Source organism: Tamandua tetradactyla, chromosome 10 (assembly GCF_023851605.1).
Source record: "Tamandua tetradactyla isolate mTamTet1 chromosome 10, mTamTet1.pri, whole genome shotgun sequence".
NCBI classification, from domain to species: Eukaryota; Metazoa; Chordata; class Mammalia; order Pilosa; family Myrmecophagidae; genus Tamandua; species Tamandua tetradactyla.
The window spans coordinates 5,915,375-5,942,052 of record NC_135336.1 but is presented as its reverse complement, the minus strand read 5'-3'; the positions used below and the strand labels follow the sequence as shown (position 1 = coordinate 5,942,052).

Sequence of the window (26,678 nt, the reverse complement as noted above, 5' to 3'; positions counted from 1 at the left end):
CTGTTACCAATGATATATTCCAAGCTGATTCTCGAATGTCGGTTCACATCAGTGGGACCATACAGTATTTGTCCTTTAGTTTTTGGCTAGACTCACTCAGCATAATGTTCTCTAGGTCCATCCATGTTATTACATGCTTCATAAGTTTAGTCTGTCTTAAAGCTGCATAATATTCCATTGTAGGTATACGCCACAGTTTGTTTAGCCACTCGTCTGTTGATGGACATTTTGGCTGTTTCCATCTCTTTGCAATTGCAGATAATGCTGCTATAAACACTGGTGTGCAAATGTCCGTTTGTGTCTTTGCCCTTAAGTCCTTTGAGTAGATACCTAGCAGTGGTATTGCTGGGTCGTAATTCATTCTGCCATTCTATGTCTTTTGATTGGGAAATTCAGTCCATTAACTTTTAGTGTTATTACTGTTTGGATAATATTTTCCTCTACCATTTTGGCTTTTGTATTATATATATCATATCTGATTTTCCTTCTTTCTACACTTTACTCCATACCTCTCTCTTCTGTCTTTTCGTATCTGACTCTAGTGCTCCCTTTAGTATTTCTTGCAGAGCTGGTCTCTTGGTCACAAATTCTCTCAGTGACTTTTTGTCTATAAATGTTTTAATTTCTCCTTCATTTTTGAAGGACAATTTTGCTGGATATAGGAGTCTTGGTTGGCAGTTTTTCTCTTTTAGCAATTTAAATATATCATCCCACTGTCTTCTAGCTTCCATGGTTTCTGCTGAGAAATCTACACGTAGTCTTATTGGGTTTCCTTTGTATGTGACAGCTTGTTTTTCTTTTGCTGCTTTCAAGATCCTCTCTTTCTCTTTGACCTCTGACATTCTAACTAGTAAGTGTCTTGGAGAACGCCTATTTGGGTCTATTCTCTTTGGGGTGCACTGCACTTCTTGGATCTGTAAATTTAAGTCTTTCATAAGAGTTGGGAAATTTTCAGTGATAATTTCTTCCATTAGTTTTTCTCCTCCTTTTCCCTTCTCTTCTCCTTCTGGGACACCCACAACACGTATATTTGTGTGCTTCATATTGTCATTCAGTTCCCTGATCCCCTGCTCAAGTTTTTCCATTCTTTTCCCTATAGTTTCTGTTTCTTTTTGGAATTCAGATGTTCCATCCTCCAGTTCACTAATTGTAGCTTCTGTCTCTTTAGATCTACCATTGTAGGTATCCATTGTTTTTTCCATTTTTTCTTCTTTGTCCTTCACTCCCACAAGTTCTGTGATTTGTTTTTTCAGATTTTCTATTTCTTCTTTTTGTTCAGCCCATGTCTTCTTCATGTCCTCCCTCAATTTATTGATTTGGTTTTTGAAGAGTTTTTCCATTTCTGTTCATATATTCAGCATTAGTTGTCTCAGCTCCTGTATCTCATTTGAACTATTGGTTTGTTCCTTTGACTGGGCCATATCTTCTATTTTCCGAGCGTGATCCGTTATTTTCTGCTGGTGTCTGGGCATTTGATCAGATTTCCCTGGGTGTGAGACCCAGCTGGTTGAAAGGTTTTTCTGTGAAATCTCTGGGCTCTCTTTTTCTTTTCCTGCCCAGTAGGTGGCGCTCATGGCGCTCGTCTGTCTGCGGGGCAGTCGGCCCGGGAAACCGCGCGTGGAGGCGGGGGTCGCTGGCCGCTGCGGCTTGGGGGAGTGCCGGTCCAAATTGCCCAGCTGGCCCAAGACGCCAAGCGTGACAGGAGGGCCCCGCTATCCAACGTTCCCAGTCAGACCGGGGAGCCACGTGCGTGGAGGGGACCCCAGTCACCAGCCGCCCCGGCCAGGAAAACACGCACCCCTTGGGTATCTCACCGCAGCGGATTCTCCCTGCCCATTCAGCCGTTCCAGAATGGGGTACGCTGTCTTTTTGGTCTCTGTCGTGACTCCGGGAGCTGTTTCGTATTGTTTCTGTTTCTTTAGTTGCTTTTCTGGAGGAGGAACTAAGACCTGTGGTCTTGCTAAGCCGCCATCTTCTCCGGAAGTCCCCTTGTGGAATCTTATATATTGCCCTAGGTGTTCTTTAGGATTGGCTGGAGTGGTCCTGGTTGGGGGTTGGCAGGTTATGATAAGTAGCAAGGTCTACCTGAAACTTGCATAAGAGCAACCTCCAGAACAGCCTTTCGACTCTATTTTAACTCTTTCTGCCACTGATACTTTATTAATTACACTTCTTTCCCCCCTTTTGGTCAGGATGGAATTGTTGTTCCCTCAATGCCAGTTCTGGATTCATCCCTGGGAGTCCTCTCCCACATGACCAGGGAGACTTTCACCCCTGGATATCATGTCCCACTTAGGGAGGAGGGCAATGATTTCACTTGCAGAGTTGGGCTTAGAGAGACTGAGGCCACATCTGAGTAACAACAGAGGTCCTCCAGAAGTAACTTTTAGGCATGCCTATAGGTAGTTCAATCTTCTATGCTACCTACATAAGCTTCACAAGAGTAAGCCTCATGATTGAGGGCATGGCCTATTGATTTGGGTATCCCCAAGATTTGACACAGTATCAGGGGATTCCCTGATGGTAAGGTTTAATAGTTCCATAGCCTGTCCCCCCTCCCTCAAGGGACTTTGCCAATACTATTTGATTATCTGGGTTAATACACTCTAAGATATTTCCAGGCATTATAATAATCTATACAGGATTAAAGGACCTCTTTCTTATTCTGTGCTTCCTGTGTTTCAGTTGTTCAAATCAGCTATATAGATAGGTTGAATTAGATTATGTACTACAGAAAATTTCAGTTCCAGATCAAATAAACTTTTCTTCCATTGGTCTCAAAGAGTATGTGTGGTTCTAAAATTTAGACCCTGTCTTCCTTACCCCTATGTTCTGAATTACCTTAACTCCAACCTGTTCAGCTTCATTTTTATCTCTAAATAGCAGGTTATATATATAAAACAGCCTCTCAAAATCCAGAAATAATAATCACCACTCTGGACTTGATGTGTCTGCTCTAAAAGCTTACAATCTAGGCCTCTGTTTTCTTATAAGCACTTTCTAAGGGTGACCCTACCATTGTTGTTCTTTTTGTTTCTGGCTTATTTTGTCTCGCCAAATGTCCCCAACATTCATTCACATTGTTGCATGCTTCACGATATTGTTCCTTTCTGTAGCAGCACAACCTTTGTTCATAAGTATACACCATCGTATGCCAATCTACTTCTCCATCAGTGCATCCTTCAGCTGCCTGCATTCATCGGGCATCATGTAGAAGGCCCAAAGTCCACAGTCCATCAACATTCTCCATTTTAGATAATTTCATTGTTCCCAAAAGACAGAAAACTAATAAACACACCCTCACCAAATAGGAAATCTAAACCTCCTTTTACTTTTGTCCCTCTCTCCATTATTTTCTCTGCTGTGGCTGTGGTAGTGCTCATGGTTTCCCTTTAAACATAGCTCATAGCGTGCAATAGCAGTTTTCCTCTTGTACCCTGGACTTAAATATTCTTAGTATGATCTCAATTTTTAAACAAATATATTGTGTAACCCAAGTTTCCTGTCCCTCCCATCCTCTTTAAGTGGTTTGTTTTATGTAGGGAAAATAACTGGCAAGCAGGGCATCTGTTTTAGGTTACTCCAGGTGGCTCTCCTGGGAGTGGAGCGGATCTGCAGCCTCTTCCAGCTCTGCCATGGGGTCCTATTTCTCTGCCAGTCGCTCCTGAACCCAGGCTCCACGATCTACTGCTTCTTCTTCATGAGCACTAAAGACTGATGCAGGTTTGCTCTCTACACTTGGCTTTCCTGGTAACTTTCTTATTCAAGACACAAAAGACTGTACGAAAGACTTTGTTTTGTCTTCATATTTGAAAGCTATTCTCTTTTGGTATATAATTCTAAATTGATAGTTATTTTCTCTCAACATGTTACAAGTATCATTCTGTCGTCTTCTGCAACTTCTAATGAGAAGTATGATGTTATTCTTAGTTTTTATTTTCTGTATAAAATATTCCATCTTCTGGATGCTCTTAAGGTTTTGCTTTTATCAAGGGATTTCAGCAATTTGATTATGATAATGGGTCTTGCAATGATTTTATTAAGATCTGCTCTGCTTGGCATTTATTAGGAGTATTAGATCTGTAGGGATATAGTTTTTATTTCTTCAAATATTCTTTTCTGCCCTCACTATTTCTCACTCTTCCTGGGGCTCCAGAGGTTACAAATTCTGTTAATTGCTTTTTTATTAGAGATATTGTAGGTTTACAGAAAAACCACGCAGAAAGTACAGAGTTCCCATATACCCTCACCCTTATTATTAATACCTTGCATTGGTATGGTACATTTGTTACAGTTGATTAAAGAATATATTATAATTGTACTATTAACTGTAATCGGTGGTTTACATTAGGGCTTACATGTTGTCAATGCCTATTTTTAAAAAAAAGCTTTATTCTAGTAGCATTTATACAGCCTAAAATATTTAATTCAGTGCTGTTAATTGCTTTCACACAATGTTTATTAACATCACCACCAATCATTACCAAAATTTTTCCATTACCCTATATAGAAACTTTGTACCAATTAATAATTAACCTTCCATTCCCTACCCTCAATATGGACCCTGGTAAGCTATGTTCTAATTTTGTGCCTTATGAATTTCCTAATTTATTTATTTCCAAATAGTGAGATAATGCAATATTTGTCCATTTGTGTCTGGCTCATTGCTTTCAACATGATGTCTTCAAGGTTTATCCATATGGTCGCAGGTGTCAGAACTTCATTCATTTTATGGTTGAATACTATTCTATTATATGCAGTTACCACCTTTTGTTTATCCATTCACTGTTTATCCATTCAACACTTAGTTGCCTCTGTCTTTTGGGAATTGTAAATAACTTGCTCTAAACATCGATCTACAAATGTCTGTTTGAGTCCCTGCTTCAGTTCTTTAGGGTATCTACCTAGAAGTGGAATTGCCAGGTCATATGGTAATTCTATACTTAACTTTCTAAGGAACTGCCAGACCATCTTCCACAGTGACAGCAACATTTCACATTCCCACCAAAAATAAATGAGTGTTTCTATTTCTTCACATACTCTCCAACACTTGTAATTTTCCACTTTTTAATAGCTACCATTCTTCTGGGGGTGAAATGCATCTCATGGTTTTGATTTGCATTTCCCTAATGGCTAATGATTTTGAGCATCTTTTCATATGCTTTGTGGTCACTGATGTATCTTGAATGTCTATTCAAGTTTTTGCTTATTTATTAATTGGGTTGTTTTTTGTTGTTGAATTCTAGGATTTCTTTATATATTCTGGATACTAAACCCTTATCAGGTATGTAGATTCCAAATATTTTCTCCCTTTCTATAGTTATCATTTTACCATCATGATAAAGACCTTTTATGAACAAAAGTTTTTGACTTTGATGATGTCTTATTTATTTATTTTTCTTTTATTGCTCATGATTTGACTGTAAAATCTAAGAAGCTGTTACCTACCACAACATCTTGAAGATGTTTCCCTGTGTTTTTTTCTAGGATTTCTGTAGTTCTTGTTTTTATAGTTAGATCTTTGATCTGTTCAAAATAATTTTTCAAACTATTTTGTGTGGTAGGGGTCCATTTTCATTATTTTGTTTATGGATATCCAGTTTTCTCAGCAAAATTTTTTTAAGAGACTATTCTTTTCCCATTGAGTGGGCTTCAAACCCTTGTCAAAAATCTGTTGGCCTTAGTTAGGAGAATTTATTTCTGAAGTCTCAATTAGATTCTATTGGTCTAAATATCTGTCCTGTGTTAGGGTCATGCTGTTTTGATTGCTTTAGCTTTGTAATAAGTTTAAAGATCAAGAACTGTGAGTCCTCTAAAATTATTCTTCATTTTCAAAATGACATTTACTATTAGCTTAATCTTCCATATAAATTTCATGATTGGCTTTTTCATTTTTACAAAGAAGGCTGTTGGAATTTTTATTTTTATTAAAGCAGTTGTGGATTTACAGACCAATCATGCATAAAATACAGGATTCCCACACACCACAGCACCACCAACACCCTGAATTGGTATGGATTATTTATTACAATTGATGACAGCACATTTTTACAACTGTACTATTAATTAAAATTCATGGTTTAACTTAAGGCTCATAGTTTGTTTACTGTCATTCCATGGATTTTTTTAAAAAATTTATTCTGGTACCATATATATTTCCCCTTTTAATCATATTCAGATATATATTTCAGTGCTATTAATTGCATTCACAGTATTGTGCTACAATCACTACCATTCATCACAAAAAGATTTCCATCATTCCAAACAGGAACCCTGTATATTCTAAGCTTTAACTTCTCATTCCCTATTGTGCAGTTTGAAAGGATGTATGTACCCTAGAAAAGCCATGTTTTAATCCTAATCCCATTTTGTAAAGGCAGCCACTTCTTCGAATCCCTATTCAGTACTGTATGTCTGAAACTGTAATTAGATCATCTTCCTGGAGATGTGACTCAATCAAGAGTGGTTGTTAAGATGGATTAGGTGGAGCTGTGTCTCCACCCATTTGGGTGGGTCTTGATTAGTTTACTGGATACCTATAAAAGAGGAAATATTTTGGAGAATGGGGGAAAATCTGAGAAAGCAGAGAATGCCACAACACCTTGAAGCAGAGAGTCTACCAGCCAGCCACTTTTGGAAATGAAGAAGGAAAATACCTCCCTGGGAGCTGGAGAGGAAGCTAACAGATGATGCCATGTTTGCCATGTATCCTTCCAGCTGAGAGAGAAACCCTGACTGTGTTCACCATGTGCCTTTCCAGATGAGAAAGAAACTCTGACCATGTTCACCATGTGCCTTTTCACTTGAGAGAGAAATCCTGAACTTCGTCGGCCTTCTTGAACCAAGGTATCTATCCCTGGATGCCTTAGATTGGATTTTTCTGTAGACTTGATTTTTTTTTTTACTAATTAAAGAAAAAAAAAAGAAATTAACCCAACATTTAGAAATCATTCCATTCTACATATGCAATCAATAATTCTTAACATCATCACATAGATGCATGATCATCATTTCTTAGTACATTTGCATTGATTTAGGAAAAGAACTAGCAAAGCAACAGAAAAGATATAGAATGTTAATATAGAGAAAAAATTAAAATAATAATAATAGTAAAAAAAAGAATGGAAAAAGAAAAAAAAAGACAAACCAACAAACAGACAGACAAAAAAACTATAGCTCAGATGCAGCTTCATTCAGTGTTTTAACATGATTACTTTACAATTAGGTATTATTGTGCTGTCCATTTTTGAGTTTTTGTATCTAGTCCTGTTGCACAGTCTGTATCCCTTCAGCTTCTATTACCCATTATCTTACCCTGTTTCTAACTCCTGCTGGACTCTGTTACCAATGACATATTCCAAGTTTATTCTCGAATGTCGGTTCACATCAGTGGGACCATACAGTATTTGTCCTTTAGTTTTTGGCTAGACTCACTCAGCATAATGTTCTCTAGGTCCATCCATGTTATTACATGCTTCATAAGTTTATTCTGTCTTAAAGCTGCATAATATTCCATCGTATGTATATACCACAGTTTGTTTAGCCACTCGTCTGTTGATGGACATTTTGGCTGTTTCCATCTCTTTGCAACTGTAAATAATGCTGCTATAAACATTGGTGTGCAAATGTCCGTTTGTGTCTTTGCCCTTAAGTCCTTTGAGTAGATACCTAGCAATGGTATTGCTGGGTCATATGGCAATTCTATATTCAGCTTTTTGAGGAACCACCAAACTGCCTTCCACAGTGGTTGCACCCTTTGACATTCCAACCAACAGTGGATAAGTGTGCCTCTTTCTCCGCATCCTCTCCAGCACTTGTCATTTTTGTTTTGTTGATAATGGCCATTCTGTTGGGTGTGAGATGATATCTCATTGTGGTTTTGATTTGCATTTCTCTAATGGCCAGGGACATTGAGCATCTCTTCATGTGCCTTTTGGCCATTTGTATTTCCTCTTCTGATAGGTGTCTATTCAAGTCTTTTTCCCATTTTGTAATTGGGTTGGCTGTCTTTTTGTTGTTGAGTTGGACAATCTCTTTATAAATTCTGGATACTAGACCTTTATCTGATATGTCGTTTCCAAATATTGTCTCCCATTGTATAGGCTGTCTTTCTACTTTCTTGATGAAGTTCTTTGATGCACAAAAGTGTTTAATTTTGAGGAGCTCCCATTTATTTATTTCCTTCTTCAGTGCTCTTGCTTTAGGTTTAAGGTCCATAAAACCGCCTCCAATTGTAAGATTCATAAGATATCTCCCTACATTTTCCTCTAACTGTTTTATGGTTTTAGACCTAATGTTTAGATCTTTGATCCATTTTGAGTTAACTTTTGTATAGAGTGTGAGATACAGGTCTTCTTTCATTCTTTTGCATATGGATATCCAGTTCTCTAGGCACCATTTATTGAAGAGACTGTTCTGTCCCAGGTGAGTTGGCTTGACTGTCTTATCAAAGATCAAATGTCCGTAGATGACAGGGTCTAAATCTGAGCACTCTGTTCGATTCAATTGGTCGATATATCTATCTTTATGCCAATACCATGCTGTTTTGACCACTGTGGCTTCATAATATGCCTTGAAGTCAGGCAGCGTGAGACCTCCAGCTTCGTTTTTTTTCCTCAAGATGTTTTTAACAATTTGGGGCACCCTGCCCTTCCAGATAAATTTGCTTATTGGTTTTTCTATTTCTGAAAAATAAGTTGTTGGGATTTTGATTGGTATTGCATTGAATCTGTAAATCAATTTAGGTAGGATTGACATCTTAACTATATTTAGTCTTCCAATCCATGAACACGGTATGCCCTTCCATCTATTTAGGTCTTCTGTGATTTCTTTTAACAGTTTTTTGTAGTTTTCTTTGTATAGGTTTTTTGTCTCTTTAGTTAAATTTATTCCTAGGTATTTTATTCTTTTAGTTGCAATTGTAAATGGGATTCGTTTCTTGATTTCTCCCTCAGCTTGTTCATTACTAGTGTATAGAAATGCTACAGATTTTTGAATGTTGATCTTGTAACCTGCTACTTTGCTGTACTCATTTATTAGCTCTAGTAGTTTTGTTGTGGATTTTTCCAGGTTTTCGACGTATAATATCATATCGTCTGCAAACAGTGATAGTTTTACTTCTTCCTTTCCTATTTTGATGCCTTGTATTTCTTTTTCTTGTCTAATTGCTCTGGCTAGAACCTCCAACACAATGTTGAATAATAGTGGTGATAATGGACATCTTTGTCTTTTTCCTGATCTTAGGGGGAAGGTTTTCAATTTTTCCCCATTGAGGATGATATTAGCTGTGGGTTTTTCATATATTCCCTCTATCATTTTAAGGAAGTTCCCTTGTATTCCTATCTTTTGAAGTGTTTTCAACAGGAAAGGATGTTGAATCTTGTCAAATGACTTCTCTGCATCAATTGAGATGACTTTTTTGCTTTGATTTGTTGATATGGTGTATTACATTAATTTATTTTCTTATGTTGAACCATCCTTGCATACCTGGGATGAATCCTACTTGGTCATGATGTATAATTCTTTTAATGTGTTGTTGGATATGATTTGCTAGAATTTTATTGAGGATTTTTGCATCTATATTCATTAGAGAGATTGATCTGTAGTTTTCTTTTTTTGTAATATCTTTACCTGGTTTTGGTATGAGGGTGATGTTGGTTTCATAGAATGAATTAGGTAGTTTTCCCTCCACTTCGATTTTTTTGAAGAGTTTGAGGAGAGTTGGTACTAATTCTTTCTGGAATGTTTGATAGAATTCACATGTGAAGCCGTCTGGTCCTGGACTTTTCTTTTTAGGAAGCTTTTGAATGACTGATTCAATTTCTTTACTTGTGATTGGTTTGTTGAGGTCATCTATTTCTTCTTGAGTCAAGGTTGGTTGTTCATGTCTTTCCAGGAACCCGTCCATTTCATCTAAATTGTTGTATTTATTAGCGTAAAGTTGCTCATAGTATCCTGTTATTACCTCCTTTATTTCTGTGAGGTCAGTAGTTATGTCACCTCTTCCATTTCTGATCTTATTTATTTGCATCCTCTCTCTTCTTCTTTTTGTCAGTCTTGCTAAGGGCCCATCAATCTTATTGATTTTCTCATAGAACCAACTTCTGGTCTTATTGATTTTCTCTATTGTTTTCATGTTTTCAATTTCATTTATTTCTGCTCTAATCTTTGTTATTTCTTTCCTTTTGCTTGCTTTGGGATTAGTTTGCTGTTCTTTCTCCAGTTCTTCCAAGTGGACAGTTAATTCCTGCATTTTTGCCTTTTCTTCTTTTTTGATATAGGCATTTAGGGCAATAAATTTCCCTCTTAGCACTGCCTTTGCTGCGTCTCATAAGTTTTGATATGTTGTGTTTTCGTTTTCATTCGCCTCGAGGTATTTACTAATTTCTCTTGCAATTTCTTCTTTGGCCCACTCGTTGTTTAAGAGTGTGTTGTTGAGCCTCCACGTATTTGTGAACTTTCTGGCACTCCGCCTATTATTGATTTCCAACTTCATTCCTTTATGATCCGAGAAAATGTTGTGTATGATTTCAATCTTTTTAAATTTGTTAAGACTTGCTTTGTGACTCAGTATATGGTCTATCTTTGAGAATGATCCATGAGCACTTGAGAAAAAGGTGTATCCTGCTGTTGTGGGGTGTAATGTCCTATAAATGTCTGTTAAGTCTAGCTCATTTATTGTAATATTCAGATTTTCTATTTCTTTATTGATCCTCTGTCTAGATGTTCTGTCCATTGATGAGGGTGGTGAATTGAAGTCTCCAACTATTATGGTATATGTGTCTATTTCTCTTTTCAGTGTTTGCAGTGTATTCCTCACATATTTAGGGGCATTTCGGTTCAGTGCATAAATATTTATGATTGTTAAGTCTTCTTGTTTAATTGTTCCTTTTATTAGTAGATAGTGTCCTTCTTTGTCTCTTTTAACTGTTTTACATTTGAAGTCTAATTTGTTGGATATTAGTATAGCTACTCCTGCTCTTTTCTGGTTGTTATTTGCATGAAATATCTTTTCCCAACCTTTCACTTTCAACCTATGTTTATCTTTGGGTCTAAGATGTGTTTCCTGTAGACAGCATATAGAAGGATCCTGTTTTTTAATCCATTCTGCCAGTCTATGTCTTTTGATTGGGGAATTCAGTCCATTAACATTTAGTGTTATTACTGTTTGGATAATATTTTCCTCTACCATTTTGTCTTTTGTATTATGTACATCATATCTGATTTTCCTTCTTTCTACACTCTTCTCCATACCTCTCTCTTCTGTCTTTTCGTATCTGACTCTAGTGCTCCCTTTAGTATTTCTTGCAGAGCTGGTCTCTTGGTCACAAATTCTCTCAGTGACTTTTTGTCTGGGAATGTTTTAATTTCTCCCTCATTTTTGAAGGACAATTTTGCTGTATATAGAAGTCTTGTTTGGCAGTTTTTCTCTTTTAGTAATTTAAATATATCGTTCCACTGTCTTCTCTCCTCCATGGTTTCTGCTGAGAAATCTACACATAGTCTTATTGGATTTCCTTTGTATGTGATGGATTGTTTTTCTCTTGCTGCTTTCAAGATCCTCTCTTTCTCTTTGACCTCTGACATTCTAACTAGTAAGTGTCTTGGAGAATGCCTATTTGGGTCTATTCTCTTTGGGGTGTGCTGCACTTCTTGCATCTGTAATTTTAGGTCTTTCATAAGAGTTGGGAAATTTTCAGTGATAATTTCTTCCATTAGTTTTTCTCCTCCTTTTCCCTTCTCTTCTCCTTCTGGGACACCCACAACATGTATATTTGTGCGCTTCATATTGTCATTGAGTTTCCTGATCCCCTGTTCAAATTTTTCCATTCTTTTCCCTGTAGTTTCTGTTTCCTTTTGGAATTCAGGTGTTCCATCCTCCAAATCACTAATTCTATCTTCTGTCTCTTTAAATCTATCATTGTAGGTATCCATTGTTTTTCCATCTTTTCTGCTTTATCCTTCACTTCCATAAGTTCTGTGATTTGTTTTTTCAGTTTTTCTATTTCTTCTTTTTGTTCATCCCATGTCTTCTTCATGTCCTCCCTCAATTTATCGATTTCATTTTTGAAGAGGTTTTCCATTTCTGTCGTATATTCAGCATTAATTGTCTCAACTCCTGTATCTCATTTGAACTATTGGTTTGTTCCTTTGACTGGGCCATATTTTCAATTTCCTGAGCGTGATCTGTTATCTTCTGCTGGCGTCTGGGCATTTAGTCAGATTTCCCTGGGTGTTGGGCCCAACAGGTTGAAAGATTTTTCTGTGAAATCTCTGGGTTCTGTTTTTCTTATCCTGCCCAGTAGGTGGCGCTCGTGGCACTAGTTTGTCTGCGGGTCCCACCAGTAAAAGGTGCTGTGGGTCCTTTAACTTTGGAAAACTCTCACCCTGGGGGAGGTTCACCAGCCGAAGTGGCTTGGAAGAGTGTCAGCCGGCCCGGGGATCCGAACGCGGGGAGGGTTGCCGGCCGCCACAGCCCAGGAGAGCGCCCGTCTGAATCTCCTAGCCGGCCCGGGGTGCCAAGTGTGGCGGGAGGGCACCAGCCGCTGCGGCCCGGGAGAGTGCACCGTTCCCAGCCGGACCAGGAAGCCACGTGTTTGGAAGGGACCCTGGTCACCGTTCTCTGCAGCCTGGGGATCTCCGATCCAATTCTCCCAGTTGGTCCAGGAGGCCGCAAGTGGGGGGGCGCCAGCCGCCGTGGCTTGAGGGGACCGCCTGTCCAATTCTCCCAGCTGGCCCGGGAAGGAGGAAGGGAGGGACTCCGGCCACTTGCCACCCCGGCCCGGGGAAGCCCGCGCCCCTCGGCAATCTCACCGGAGCGGGTTCTCCCAGCCAGTCAGCCGTTCCAGAATGGGGTACACTGTCTTCTTGATCTCTGTCATGGTTCTGGGAGCTGTTCTGTATCATTTCTACTCCCCTAGTAGCTGTTCTGGAGGAGGAACTAAGACCCGCGCATCTTACTAAGCCGCCATCTTCTCCGGAAGTCCTGGGTCTGTAGACTTGTTTTAATTGGGGCATTTTCTCAGCCTTAGAACTGGAAACTAGCAACTTATTAAATTCCCCTTTTTAAAAGCCATTTCATTTCTGGTATATTGCATTCTGGCAGCTAGCAGACTAGAACACCTAGCCTCATCCCATCCCCTGTTAACCTATATTCTAAATTCTGACTCCATAAGGTTGCTTATTCTGATAATTTCATATCAGTGAGATCATGCAATATTTGTCATTTTGTATCTGGCTTATTTCACTCAACATGCATGTGTTCAAGGTTCATCCATGTTATTGCATGTCTCCGGACTTCATTCCTTTCTAAAGCTGAATGTTATTTCTTTGTATATATGTACCACATTTTGTTTATCCGTTCATCAGTTGTTGGACACTTGGGTTGTTTCCATCTTTTAGTAATAATGAGTAATGCCATTATGAACATCAGTGTGCAAATATCTGTTTGAGTACCTGATTTCAAATCTTTGGGTATATACATAGTAGTGGTATTGCCAAGTCATGGGTAGTTCTATACTTTTTCAGAGGAACCAACAGACTGTCTTCCACAGCGGTTGCACCATTTTATATCACCACCAGCAACAAATGAGTGTTCCTATTTCTCTAATTCTCTCTGAATATATGTTCTTTTCCATTTTTTAAATAGTAGCCATTCTAATGGGTGTGAAATAGTATCTCATTGTGGTTTTGATTTGCACTTCCCTGATGGCTAATGCTCTTTTCATGTTCTTTCTGGCCATTTGTGTATTTTCATTGGAGAGATCTCTGTTCAAGTCTGTGGCACTTTTTTTTTTTGGCATGGCAGGATCCAGGAATCAAATCTGGGTCTCTTGGTAAGGCAGGTGAGAATTCTGCCACTGAGCCACCATAGCCTGCCCTGACACATTTTTCAATTGGGCTGTTATATTTTATTGTTAAGCTGAAGGATTTCTTTATACAATCTAGATAGTAATCCTTTATTGGATAGTGATTTCCAAATGTTTTCTCCCATTATGTAGATTGTCTTTTTACTTTCATAATAAAGACTTTTGAGGAACAAAAGTTTTTAATTTTATCTATTTTTGTTGTTGATGTTTGGGCTTTGGGTATAAAATCTAAGAAACCATTGCCTAACAAGGCTCTTAAAGATAGTTCCATATGTTTTCTTCTAGGAGTTTGATAATTCCAGCTCTTACATTGAAGTTTTGATCCATTTTGAGTTGATTTTTTTTCACTTTGAGTTGATTTTTGTATATGATATGATATACGGGTCCTCCATCTTTTTTTTTTTTTTTCCGCAAATAGAGGTCCAATTTTCCAAGCACCATTTGTAGAAGAGACTGTTTTTTGTTTGTTTGTTTGTTTTTTGTTTTCTTAAATTGATTTTTAAATTTCTTAAATTGTGAAATATATATACAAAAAAACAACAAATTTCCAAGTACATTTTAACAAGTAGATTTTAAAAATTTTAAAGTTTGATATGGGTTACAGTTCCATGATTTTTTGTTTTTTCTTCTAGCTGCTCCAAGATACTGGAGACCTGTTATATTCCTCCTGCTCTTTAAATAACATATATACATAAAAGCAATAAATGTCAAAGTACATCACAAAATAGACTGTAGAACAGATTTCAGAGTCTGACATGGGTTACACTTCCACAGTTTTAGGTTTCAGTTTCTAGCTGCTCTAAGGTACTAGAGGCTAAAAGAAATATCAGTATAATGATTCAGCAATCAGACTCCTTTGTTAAAACCTACTTCTTTGTATAACTCCACCATCACCTTTCATCTTTCTCCCACTCTTTAGGAGTATTTGGGCTTTGCCCATGCTAACTTTTTCCTGTTGGAAGGGGCTATTCATAATATAGGATAGGGGAATAGAACTAGTTGATCTTCTGGAAGGGCTGGCCCCTCTGCATTTCAGGTCATATATGCTTCAGGGACCATCTGGAGGTATAGATATTGAAAAGGTACCCTAGTGCATGGAACCTTTGTAAAATTTTATATAATGCCCTAGGTATTCTTTAGGATTCACAGGAATGGTTTTGGTTGGGGTTTAACAAATTATAATAGGTAGCAATGTCTAACTGAAGCATGCGTAAGAGCGATATCCAATGTAGCCTCTTGACTCTATTTGAACTCTTTCAGCCACTAATACCTTATTTGTTACACTTCTTTTCCCCCTTTTGGTCAGGATGGCATTGTTGATCTCATGGCACCAGGGCCAGGCTCATCCCTGGGAGTCATTTCCCACACTGCAAGAGAGACTTTCATCCCTGGATGTCATGTCCCATGTAGAGGGAAGGGCAATGGTTTCACTTGCAGAGTTGGACTTGGAGAGAGAAAGTCTACATCTGAGCAACAAAAAGGTCCTCTCAAGGTGACTCTTAGGCATGCCCATAGGTAGGCTAAGCTTCTTCCTTACATACATAAGCCTCACATAAGCAAGCCTCAAGATCAAGGGCTTGGCCTATTGATTTAGGTGCCCGTGATGTTTGACAGAGTATCCAGAGTTTCCCTGGTAGTAAAGTTTAATAGTTCCATAATTTTTTTCCCATCCCTCAAGGGACTTTGCCAATACTTTTTGATTATCTGTTTAATATACTCTGGGATGTATCTAGTCATTAAATACGGCTATACAGGATCATAAGATCTCATCTTATTCTGGCATCCCTGTGTTTGGATTGTTTAAATGATCTATCCAGGCAGGTTGAGTTAGATTAGGTGCTACAGAAAATTTAGGTTCTGGAAAAAATAAACCTTTCTTCTTTGGTCTCAAAGAGTAGGTGAAGTCCTAAAATGCAAGCAATGTCTTCTTTGCCCGTGTATTCTGAATTATCTTAATCCCAACCCCATAGGCTTCATTCTTTTTTCTAAATACCAGGTTATACATACATTAAAAAGCCCCTCAAAATCCAGAAGAACAAATTATCACTCAGGACTAAATGTGACTGCTGTAAGAGCTTACAATCTAGACCTCAGTTTTCTTATAAGTATTTTCCAAATGAGATCTTTACAATATTTGCTCTTTTGTTTCTGTCTTATTTTCCCTCACCAAATGCCCCAAAGGTTCATTCACATCATTGCATGCCTCCCAACTTCATTCCTTTTTGTAGCAATACCATGTTCAATTCATATGTCTACACCATCATTCACCAATCTATGAAGAGACTATTTTTTTCTAATTGAGTGGTCATTACCACCTTGTCAAAAATCAGTTCACTATAATTGTGAGGGTTGATTTCTGAGCTCTCAGTTCACTTCCTTTGGTCTATATGACTCTCTTTGTGCCCATACCATGCAGTTTTGATTACAGGGATAAGTTTTAAGATCAGGAAGTGTGAGTCTTCCAACTTCATTCATCTTTTGCAAGATGGCTTTAGCTATTCAGGGTCTCTTGCCTTTCCATATAAATTTCATGGTTGACTTTTCTATTTCTTCAAAGAATATTATTGGAATTTTGGTTGGGAATACATTGAATTTATAAATTACTTTGGGTGGTATTGACATCTTACTGACATTTAGTCTTCCAATTCGTAAACACGGAATGTACTTCCATTTATTTAGGTCTTCCTTGATTTCTTTTAAAAATGTTTTATAGTTTTCTGTATACAGGACCTTTATATTCTTAGTCAGATTTCTTCCTAGATATTTGATTCTTTTAGTTGCTAATGTGAATGTAATTTTTCTTTTTTTTTTTTTGGTTTCTTCTGCCAATTTTTCGTTGCTTGTATAGAGAAAGGCTATTCATTTTTGGGTGTTGATCTTGTATACTGCCACTTTGCTGAATCTATTTATTACCTCTAGGAACTGTGTTATAGCTTTTTCAGAATTTTCTGTATATAAGATCATATCATCTGCAAATAGAGAAAGTTTCACTTTCTTCTTTCCAACTTGGATGACTTTTATTTCTTTTCCTCATCAAATTGTTCTGGCAAGAACTTCCAGTACAATGTTGAAGAACATTGGTGATGGTGAAAATCCTTGTCTGGTTCTTGCTCTTAGAGGGAAAGCTTAAGTCTGTCACCACTAAGTAGGATGTTAGTTATGGGCTTTTCATATATGCCCTTTGTCATGGTAAGGAAGTTTCCTTCTATTCTTTTTTTTAAAATTTATTTATTAATTTAAAAATGAACAAAATAAAGCAACATATATAATCAGTAATTCACAATATCATCACTTAGTTGCATACTCATCATTTCTTAGAACATTTGCATTAATTCAGAAAAAGAAATAAAAAGACAATAGAAAAAGAAATAAACACAGGAAAGAAAAAAAAAAAAGATTATACCTACCATACCCCTTACCCCTCGCTTTCATTGATCACTAGCTGAATTTATTTTAGCATTTGTTCCCCCTATTATTTATTTTTATTCCATATGCTCTACTCCTTTGTTGACAAGGTAGATAAAAAGAGCATCAGACACAAGGTTTTCACAATCACACAGTCACATTGTGACAGCTGTATCATTATTCAATCATCCTCAAGAAACATGGCTACTGGAACACAGCTCTACATTTTCAGGCAGTTCCCTTCAGCCTCTCCATTACATCTTGAATAACAAGATGATATCTACATGATGCATAAGAATAACCTCCAGGATAACCTCTCAACTCTGTTTGGAATCTCTCAGCCATTGACACTTTGTCTCATTTCCCTCTTCCCTCTTTTGGTCGAGAAGGTTTTCTCAATCCCTTGATGTTAAGTCTCAGCTCATTCTAGGGTTTTTCTCAATCCCCTGATGTTGAATCTCAGCTCATTCCAAGATCTCTGTCCCACGTTGCCAGGAAGGTCCCCACCCCTGGGTGTCATGGCCCTTCTAGAGAGGGGGAGGGTGGTGAGACTGCTCATTGTGTTGGCTGGAGAGAGGGGCCACATCTAAGCAACAAAAGAGGCTCTCTTGGGGGTGACTCTTAGGCCTAAATTTTAAGTAGCCTTGACCTATCCTTTGCGGGGTTAAGCTTCATATGAACAAACCCCAAGACTGGGGGCTCAGCCTCTAGCCTTGGCCATCCACACTGTTTGTGAGAATATCAAGAATTCAACTTGGAGAAGTTGAATTTCTCCCCATTCTCACCACTCCCCGAAGGGGGCTTTGCAGATACTTTTCCACTCACTGATCGAATCACTCTGGGATTCATTGGGGCATCACTCTGGATAAACCAGCAAAATCTCATGTCCTACCTGAGATTACAAGTACTTATGGCATTCAATCGAACTATCTACATAAGTTATATTAGGAAATGCACTAGTCAAAATATAAATTTTGTAACAAATAAACATTTTTGCTTTAGTCTCACACAGAAGGTGACATAATAAAATATTAATTACCATCTATTTTCAGTACCCTGCAATAATGACATTCCTTTGTTCTTCCTCATGCAAAAACATTTTTAAAATTAACCTTGTGCATTTCACTATTATTATACACTCTAGGCATTCCTAGATTATACCATCTCAATCTTTATCATCTATCTTTCTTTCTGATTTCATTTTTGTCTCCAGCCCTCCTCCCTCTACCATTCTCACATTCAGCTTCATTCAGTGTTTTAACATAATTGTATTACAGTTTTGTAGTATTGTGCTGTCCATTTCTGAGTTTTTGTATCCAGTCCTGTTGCAACAGTCTGTATCCCTTCAGCTCCAGTTACCCAATATCTTACCCTATTTCTATCTCCTGATGGTCTCTGTTACCAATGAAATATTCCAAGTTTATTCACCAATGTCAGTTCATATCAATGAGACCATACAGTATTTGTCCTTTAGTTTTTGGCTAGCCTCACTCAGCATAATGTTCTCAAAGTCCATCCATGTTGTTACATTCTTCATAAGTTTATTCTGTCTTAAAGCTGCATAATATTCCATCATACGTATATACCACAGTTTGTTTAGCCACTTGTCTGTTGATGGACATTTTGGTTGTTTCTGTCTCCTTGCAATTGTAAATAATGCTGCTATAAACATTGGTGTGCAAATGGCCATTTATGTCTTTGCCCTTATGTCCTCTGAGTAGATACCTAGCAATCCTACTATTCTTAACTTCTAAGTGTTTTTATCAAGAAAGGGTACTGTATTTTGTCAAATGCCCTTTCTGCATCAATTGAGATGATCATGTGGTTTCTACTTAATTCTGTTAATGTGGTGTATTGCATTAATTGCATCCTTTATGTTGAAACAACCTTACATACCAGAGATAAATTCCACTTGATCATGGTATATAATTATTTTAATATACTGTTGGATTCAATTTCTTAGTATTTTATAGAGGATTTTTGCATCTATATTCATGGAGATATTGGTCTGTAGTTTTCTTTTCTTGTGTATCTTTCAATGGCTTTGGCAAAAGGGTGGTGTTGAGCTCAAAGACTGAGTTAGGGAGTATTCCCTGCTCTTTACTTTTTGGGAAGAGGTTAATCTTGGAATGTTGGTTAGAATTCCCCCGTAAAACCATCTGGTCCCAGAATCTTCTTTGTTAGAGTATATTGAGTTACTGAGTCAATCTTATTAATAGTATTGGTTTGCTGAGATCTTCTATTTCTTCTTGAGTCAATGTAGGTGGTTGGTGTGTTTCTAAAAATTTGTCCATTTCATCTAGTGTGCCTACTCTATTGATATACAGTTTTTTGTCCTCTTATAGTCTTTTGTATTTCAGCAGGGTCCTTAATAATGTCCTCCTTTTTTATTTCTGAATTTCATTATTTGTATCTTCTCTCTTTTTCCCTTTGTTAATGTAGATAAAGGTTTGTTGATTTTATTGATCTTTTCAAAGAAACAATTTTTTAGTTTTGTTGATTCTATCCATTTTTTTTTCCTTTTTCATTTATCTCCACTCTGACCTTGTTTCCTTCTTTCTGTTCACTTTGGGTTAGTTTGCTCTACTTTTTCTAGTTCTTCCAGTTTTGAGGATAAGTCTCTGAGTTGAAGTCTTTCTTCTTTTCTAATTTAGACCTATAATTTTTTCTAATTTAGAGCACTGCCTTCACTGCATCAAAACTTTTCATTTTCTTCACCTCAAGATATTTCCTATTTGCTTCTGATTTCCTCTTTAACCTATTGTTTTTTTAAGAGTATAATAACTTTCCACATATTTGTGAATTTTCCAATTCTTCCTGTTGTTGATGTCTGCCTTCATTCCACTGAAGTTGGAGAATATACATTATATGATGTCAATGTTGAGACTTGTTTTGTGACCCAGCATATGGTCTATCCTGGAAAATGATCCAGTACATTTGAGAAGAATATGTATTCTGTTTTCTTTGGATGCAGTGTTCGATATATGTCTTTTAGGTCTAGTTGGTTTAGTGTGTTGTTCAAATCCTGTATTTCCTTATTAATCTTCTGACTAGATGTTCTATCTATTACTGAGAGTGGTGTGTTAAAGTCTCCCACTATTAATGCAGAACTGTCCATTTCTCCCTTCAAATCTTACAGTATTTGCTTCATATATTTGGGAGCTCTGCTGTTATGTGCATATATATTTATAATTGTTATAACTGTTAGTTGAATTGTCATATATATATAACCATGTTTGTCACTTGTAACTGTTCTTTACTTAAAGTCTATTTAACAGAACATTAGTATAGCCACCCCAGGTATCTTTTAGTTACCTATATCTTCTGAATGCTATAGTTTTTCTATCCTTTCACCCTGAATCTACTTGTATCTTTGACTTTAAAGTGAGTCTCTTGCAGACAGCATAGGGTTGGGTTATGCTTTTTAATCTATTCTGTCAATTTCTGCCTTTTTACTGGAGAGTTTAATCCATTTACATTTAAAGTCACTACTGATAATTCAGGAATTTCTTCTTTCATTTTGCTATTTAGTCTTTGTAAGTTTTACACATTTTAGTCCCTTACTTCCATTAAAACCTACTTTCATAACTATTTGCTTTTCTGTGTTACACCATATTAAGTACCTTCTCATTTCTATCTGGATTTTCTTAGAAGTTAAAATTTAACCTCCTTAAAAAAATTAACATCCTTTTGAGGACTTTATGCTGAGTGAAATTAGCCAGAAACAAAAGGACAAATACTGTATGGTCTCACTGATATGAGCTAGCATTAATGAGTGAACTTGGAGAATTAAAAAGAAAATTTGACATCCTACATATATAGCAATCATATTTGGTTTGTTACCAACATAAATTCAATAGCATGCTTTTCCTATACCCCACTGTCTCTGCCATTTTTTGCACTGGTTACCACTTATATTTTTCCATATTGGATGCTCAAAAACCTGGATTCATATTACTTTTTATGCATTTGCATTTTAGCACCTGTAGGAAGTAAGATGTGGAATTACATACCTAACAGTATAATAATAAATAACACTGACATTTATAATTACTCAAATGGTTACCTTTACTGCAGGTCATTATTTCTTTAGGCTGCTTTGAACCACTGCCTAGTGGGTCCTTTCTTTTCAGTCTGAAGAACTTCCTTTACTATTGTTTGTAAGGCAAGTCCAGAGGTATATATTTTGTCAACTTTTATGTATCTAAGAGTGTCTTAAATTTTCTCTCACTTTTGAAAATGAGTTTAGCTGAATATACCATTTTTGGCTGACAGTTGTTTTCCTTTAGCACTTTATGTATTTCAACCCACTGCCTTCTTACCTCTATGGTTTCTGATGAGCAGTTGGCACTCAATCAATTGAGTCCCCCTTGTAAAAACACGCTGCTTCTCTCTCTTTTTTTTTGTACCAAATAAACATTTTTTCTTTAGTCTCACACATGAGTTGAAATTTCAAAATATTAATTACCATCTATTTTCAGCACCCTGCAGTAATGACATTCCTTTGTTCTTTCTCATGCACAAACATTTTTTAAATTTGCACATTTAGTCACTATCATTATACACTCTAGGCATTCCTAGATTATACCATCTCAATCTTTATCATCTATCTTTCTTTCTGATTTCATTTGCCCCCAGCCCTCCTCCCTCTATCATTCTCACATTCAGCTTCATTCAGTGTTTTAACATAATTGTATTACAGTTAGATAGTATTGTGCTGTCCATTTCTGAGTTTTTACGTTCAGTCCTGTTGCACAATCTGTATCCCTTCAGCTCCAATTACCCAATATCTTACCCTATTTCTATCTTCTGATGGTCTCTGTTGCCAACGAAATATTCCAAATGTATTCACTAATGTCACTTCATATCAGTGAGACCGTACAGTATTTGTCCTTTTGTTTCTGGCTAATCTCACTCAGCATAATGTCCTTAAGTTCCATCCATGTTGTTACGTACTTCATAACTTTATTCTGTCTTACAGCTGCATAATATTGCATCGTATGTATATACCACAGTTTGTTTAGCCACCTGTCTGTTGATGGACATTTTGGCTGTTTCCATCTCTTGGTAATTGTAAATAATGCTGCTATAAGCATTGGTGTGCAAATGTCAGTTTCTGTCCTTGCCCTCATGTCCTTTGAGTAGAGACAGCATATAGATGGGTCCTGTTCCCTAATCCATTCTGCCAGTTCATGTCCCCTGATTGGGAAGCTTAATCCATCAACATCAGTGTTATTACTGCCCAGGCAGTACCCTCCTCTACCATTTTGCCTTTTGGCTTTTATATGTCCTTCTAATTTTCCTTCTTTTTACCTTCACTCATGGTCTTCCTTTCTACACTCTTCTCCACACCTCTCTCTTCTGCCTTTGTATTTGTCTCTAGTGCTCTCTTTAGTATTTCTTGAAGAGTTGGTCTCTTGGTCACGAATCCTCTCAGTGATTTTTTGTCTGAAAATGTTTTAATTTCTCCCTCATTTTTGAAGGACAATTTTGCTGGACATAGAATTCTTGGTTGACAGTTTTTCTCTTTTAATAATTTAGATATATCATCCCACTGTCTTCTTGCCTCCATGGTTTCTGCTGAGAAATCTATGCATAGTCTTATTGGGCTTCCCTTGTATGTGATGGATTTCTTTTCTCTTGCTGCTTTCAAAATTTTCTATTTCTCTTTGACCTCTGACATTCTGATTAGTAAATGTCTTAGAGTATGTCTATTTGGATCTATTCTCTTTGGGGTACGCTGCACTTCTTGGATCTGTAATTTTAAGTCTTGCATAAGAGTTGAGAAATTTTCAGTGATTATTTCCTCCATTAGTTTTTCTCCTCCTTTTCCTTCTCTTCTCCTTCTGGGACACCCACAACACGTATATTTGTGTGCTTCATATTGTCCTTCAATTCCCTGAGTCTCTGCTCATATTTTTCCATTTTTTCCCTATATTTCTTTTTCTTGTCAGATTTCAGATGTTCTGTCCTCCAGTTCACTAATCCTACATTCTGCCTCTCAAAATTTACCATTGTAGGTTTCCATTGTTTTTTTCATCTCTTCTACCATGCCTTTCATTCCCACAAGTTCTGTGAGTTGTTTTTTTAGACTTTCCATTTCTTCTTTTTGTTCATTCCTTGCCTTCTTTATATCTTCCCCCAATTCATTGGTTTGGTTTTTGATGAGGTTTTCCATGTCTGTTCGTATATTCTGAATTAATTGTTTCAGCTCCTGTATCTCATTTGGATTGTTGGTTTGTTCCTTTGACTGGGCCATAACTTCAGTTTTCCTGGTGTGATTTGTTATTTTTTGCTGGCATCTAGGCATTTAATTACCTTAATTAGTTTATCCTGGAGATTGCTTTCACTTCTTTTACCTAGGGTTTTCTTGCTGGATGAATTTCTTGTCTCTCTGTTCTTTGACATTCAGTTCAACTTTTTCTGGACCTCTAGCTTAGGTTTTGTTTAACAGAGGAGAATTTTTCAGTTCTTGTTTTCTTGTTTCTTGCCCTGCTTGTATGGTGCCTTTTTCCCCCTACCCTTAGGAGGGTCTACTTAGGTATTAGAGACCCCAGCCAGATTTTCCCAGACCAAACTCGCCTCCTATCAGGAGGAAAGAGTCACCTGTGTCAGTTTTCCCTGAGGGTGAAACCCAGCTGGTTGACAGACTTTCCTGTAAAGTCTCTGGGCTCTGTTTTTCTTATCCAGCCCAGTATGTGGTGCTTGTCTGCCTGTAGGTCCCACCAGCATAAGATGATTCAGTACCTTTAACTTTGGGTAGGGTTGTGGTGGAAACAGAGGAGAGGTTGTAGGCTGGTTTTAATGGCTTCAAATTATGAAGCCCTGGTGTCTGAATTCCTTGAAGGAGGGATTCTACCTGAGTTGGGCTTCACCCCTTCCCTGGGGAAGGCACAGGTTCCAGACAAGCCCTCAAAACGAGTTTGTTTCTGCCTATGCCTGGGGCAGTTACAGTCTGAGGAGCCCTGCTGCTGAATCCAAAGGCACTCAAGCCTTTGTAGAAACACAGCCACAAATACCTCTGTTTCCCTCTTTTTTTTTTCCTTTTTCCATCAGCCCTGCCCCCTTGGCACTGGAACAAAAATGAGTGACCTCTGCTTTGACCAGGTTCACCTGAGCTGGGGGTCTATTTTTAGCAGTCAGAATTTGTTAATTAATGCCACAATTGGTGTTTGGTTGGGCTCAGCCCCTACTGCTGGTAAAGTGTCTTTCCTTTCCCCTCTGGGAAGCAGCCATGGGGGAGGGGTGAAGCCCCGGCCGCTGCGGCTTGGGGAACTCATGGTTCTGGGGGGCTCGCAGCCAGTCCAGCTAGTCCAGACTGTGGAACGCTGTATGTCCGCTCACTGGCATGGCCCCAGGATCTGTTCTGTATTGTTTCTGGTTATTTACTAGTTGTTCTGGAGAAGGAACTAAAACACACACATTGCTAAGCCACCATGTTGGCCCCTTCCCCCTTTTGGATCACTGCTTCTCTCTTGCAGCTTTCAGAACTTGCTCCTTATCATTTCACCTGATAGTGTAAGCAATATATGATGGGATGTGTTTTTATTCAGGTTTTTCCTGTTTTCTTCAGCTTCTTAAATGTGCATATTCACATCTTATGCTAAGTTTGGGAAGTTCTCTGTCATTATTATTATTATATATATATTTTTATTATTCCTTCTGCCCCTTTCTCTATTTCTTCTCCTTCTGGAATTCCCATAATGCCTATGTTGTGTGTGTTTGATTGTGTCTCAATATGGTCTGAGGCTATTTTCACTTTTAGTACTTCTTTTTTCTTTCTACTTCTCAGCCTAACTCATTTTAAGTGTCTTGACTTCAAGATCACTGATTCCCTCATGTGCCAGCTCCATCCTGCTCTTGAAACCTTCCTGGACATTTTTCATTTCATTTATTCTGGTCTTCCACTCCAATAGTTGTATTTGGCTCCTTTTAAAATTTCTGTCTTTATCAAGTTTCTCACATTGCTCTTTCATTGCTTTCCTGATATCCTTTGGTTCTTTCTATATAGTTCCCTTCTTCTCCTTGAGGACTTTTTGTTTGTTTGTTTTTATGTGTGTGTGTATGGTTTTTGTTTTGTTTTGTTTTGTTTTTAAATGGGCAGGCACCTCCCTTGAGCATTTTTAAAGATCATTTTTTAAAAGACTTTTTTTTTTGGTATATCCAAATTCTCATCCTCTTTGTTGCTGTTTTCTGTATCTTTATCCTTTTCCTTTAGATGGACAGCCATTTCCTATTTCTTTATTTCTCTTGTACTCTTTTGTTGCACACTGTACCATTTAATATTTTAAAATGTTAACTGTGGGATTTAGTCCTTGAGATGTCTATTTCTTGGTTTTGTAACCAGCTGGTTTTAGACAGAGATTTTCTTGAGCTTCAGCCCTCCTCTCAGGAAGATGTGCCCAACGCATATGTAGTGTGTAAGGTGTCCATCTTTCTGGGCCTCTGTCTTGTCCTAGGTTTTTGCTCATTAGTTGTCTTAGAGTTCCCCTGTTTACAAGAGTTTGGTAGTCTCTTCTGTGTTGCAGGAGACAGTCTTCCCTCTGAGGTATTTAAAGCTGGCAGGCCTCTGTCCCAGACTGATGCCTCTATAGTATATTACATTCCTCTTGTTGTCTCACTATTGCTTTTGGCTGGAGGGCAAATTCTAGAAGAGTTACCCTGGAGAGGACTTCCCCAAGTTGGTCTTTCCCAGCCAACACAGGGCCAGGCACCCATGAAGAGTGTGTAGACTCGAATATATCCTTGTCTTATTTCTGATCCAAGAGGAAAAACTTTCAGCCTTTCACCTTTGAGTGTGATGTTAGTGACAGGTTTTTCATATTTCCAAAGTTTCCTGGGAATGGGATTATAAGGTTGTCAGAATTTTTTTCCATTTGCTCTCCAAAGCTAAGCTTTCCTGGCCTACACAGCAAATGTAGCCCTTCAACTAATTGCCCCTTGAAACTTTGAGGAAAAGCTATGTCTTTAACTCTCCATAACCTCTGCCTCTGTCTGGAAAGGACTGAAGCAATGGCTGCTGCCATCTTTGTCTGAGGTGTGTTGAAACAATAGTTTCCTTCAGAGCTGGGACACAGCAATCAAATTTGTTAATCAAAAGCTGTGATTAGCGATCAGCTGTGCCCACCCATGTTTTGTGGAAAGAGGACTTTTATGCACCTTTCTGTCACCAGCAACTAGTCAGGTACTGGACTTGGCTGCAGCCTGCTTTCAGGGTGGGGGATGGGCACGGGTAGCCACCACATAGAGAGAGCAACTTACAGTTCTTTCCCGTAATTTATCAATCTCTTCCTCCCACTCTTCCCTGGATGCTGTACAGTGTTTTTCTGGCCACTAGGGTCTCAAAATAATTGTTTCAGATATTTCCTGACTGTTTAACAGTTGTTTTGATGGAGGGATCTGGGT

General features: G+C 37.8%; 1 long non-coding RNA gene across 7 annotated transcripts in view; it reads left to right on the top strand.

The window, feature by feature from the left end:
• Positions 1-3,547: 3,547 nt before the first annotated feature.
• The window catches only part of LOC143648189 (uncharacterized), a 115,011-nt gene continuing 91,880 nt past the window's right edge, over positions 3,548-26,678 (top strand). For all 7 annotated transcript variants that reach the window (XR_013158430.1, XR_013158429.1, XR_013158434.1 and 4 more), the window contains exons 1-2: positions 3,548-3,723; positions 5,247-5,284. This is a non-coding gene — a long non-coding RNA (uncharacterized LOC143648189). The remainder of the gene's footprint in view (positions 3,724-5,246; positions 5,285-26,678) is intronic.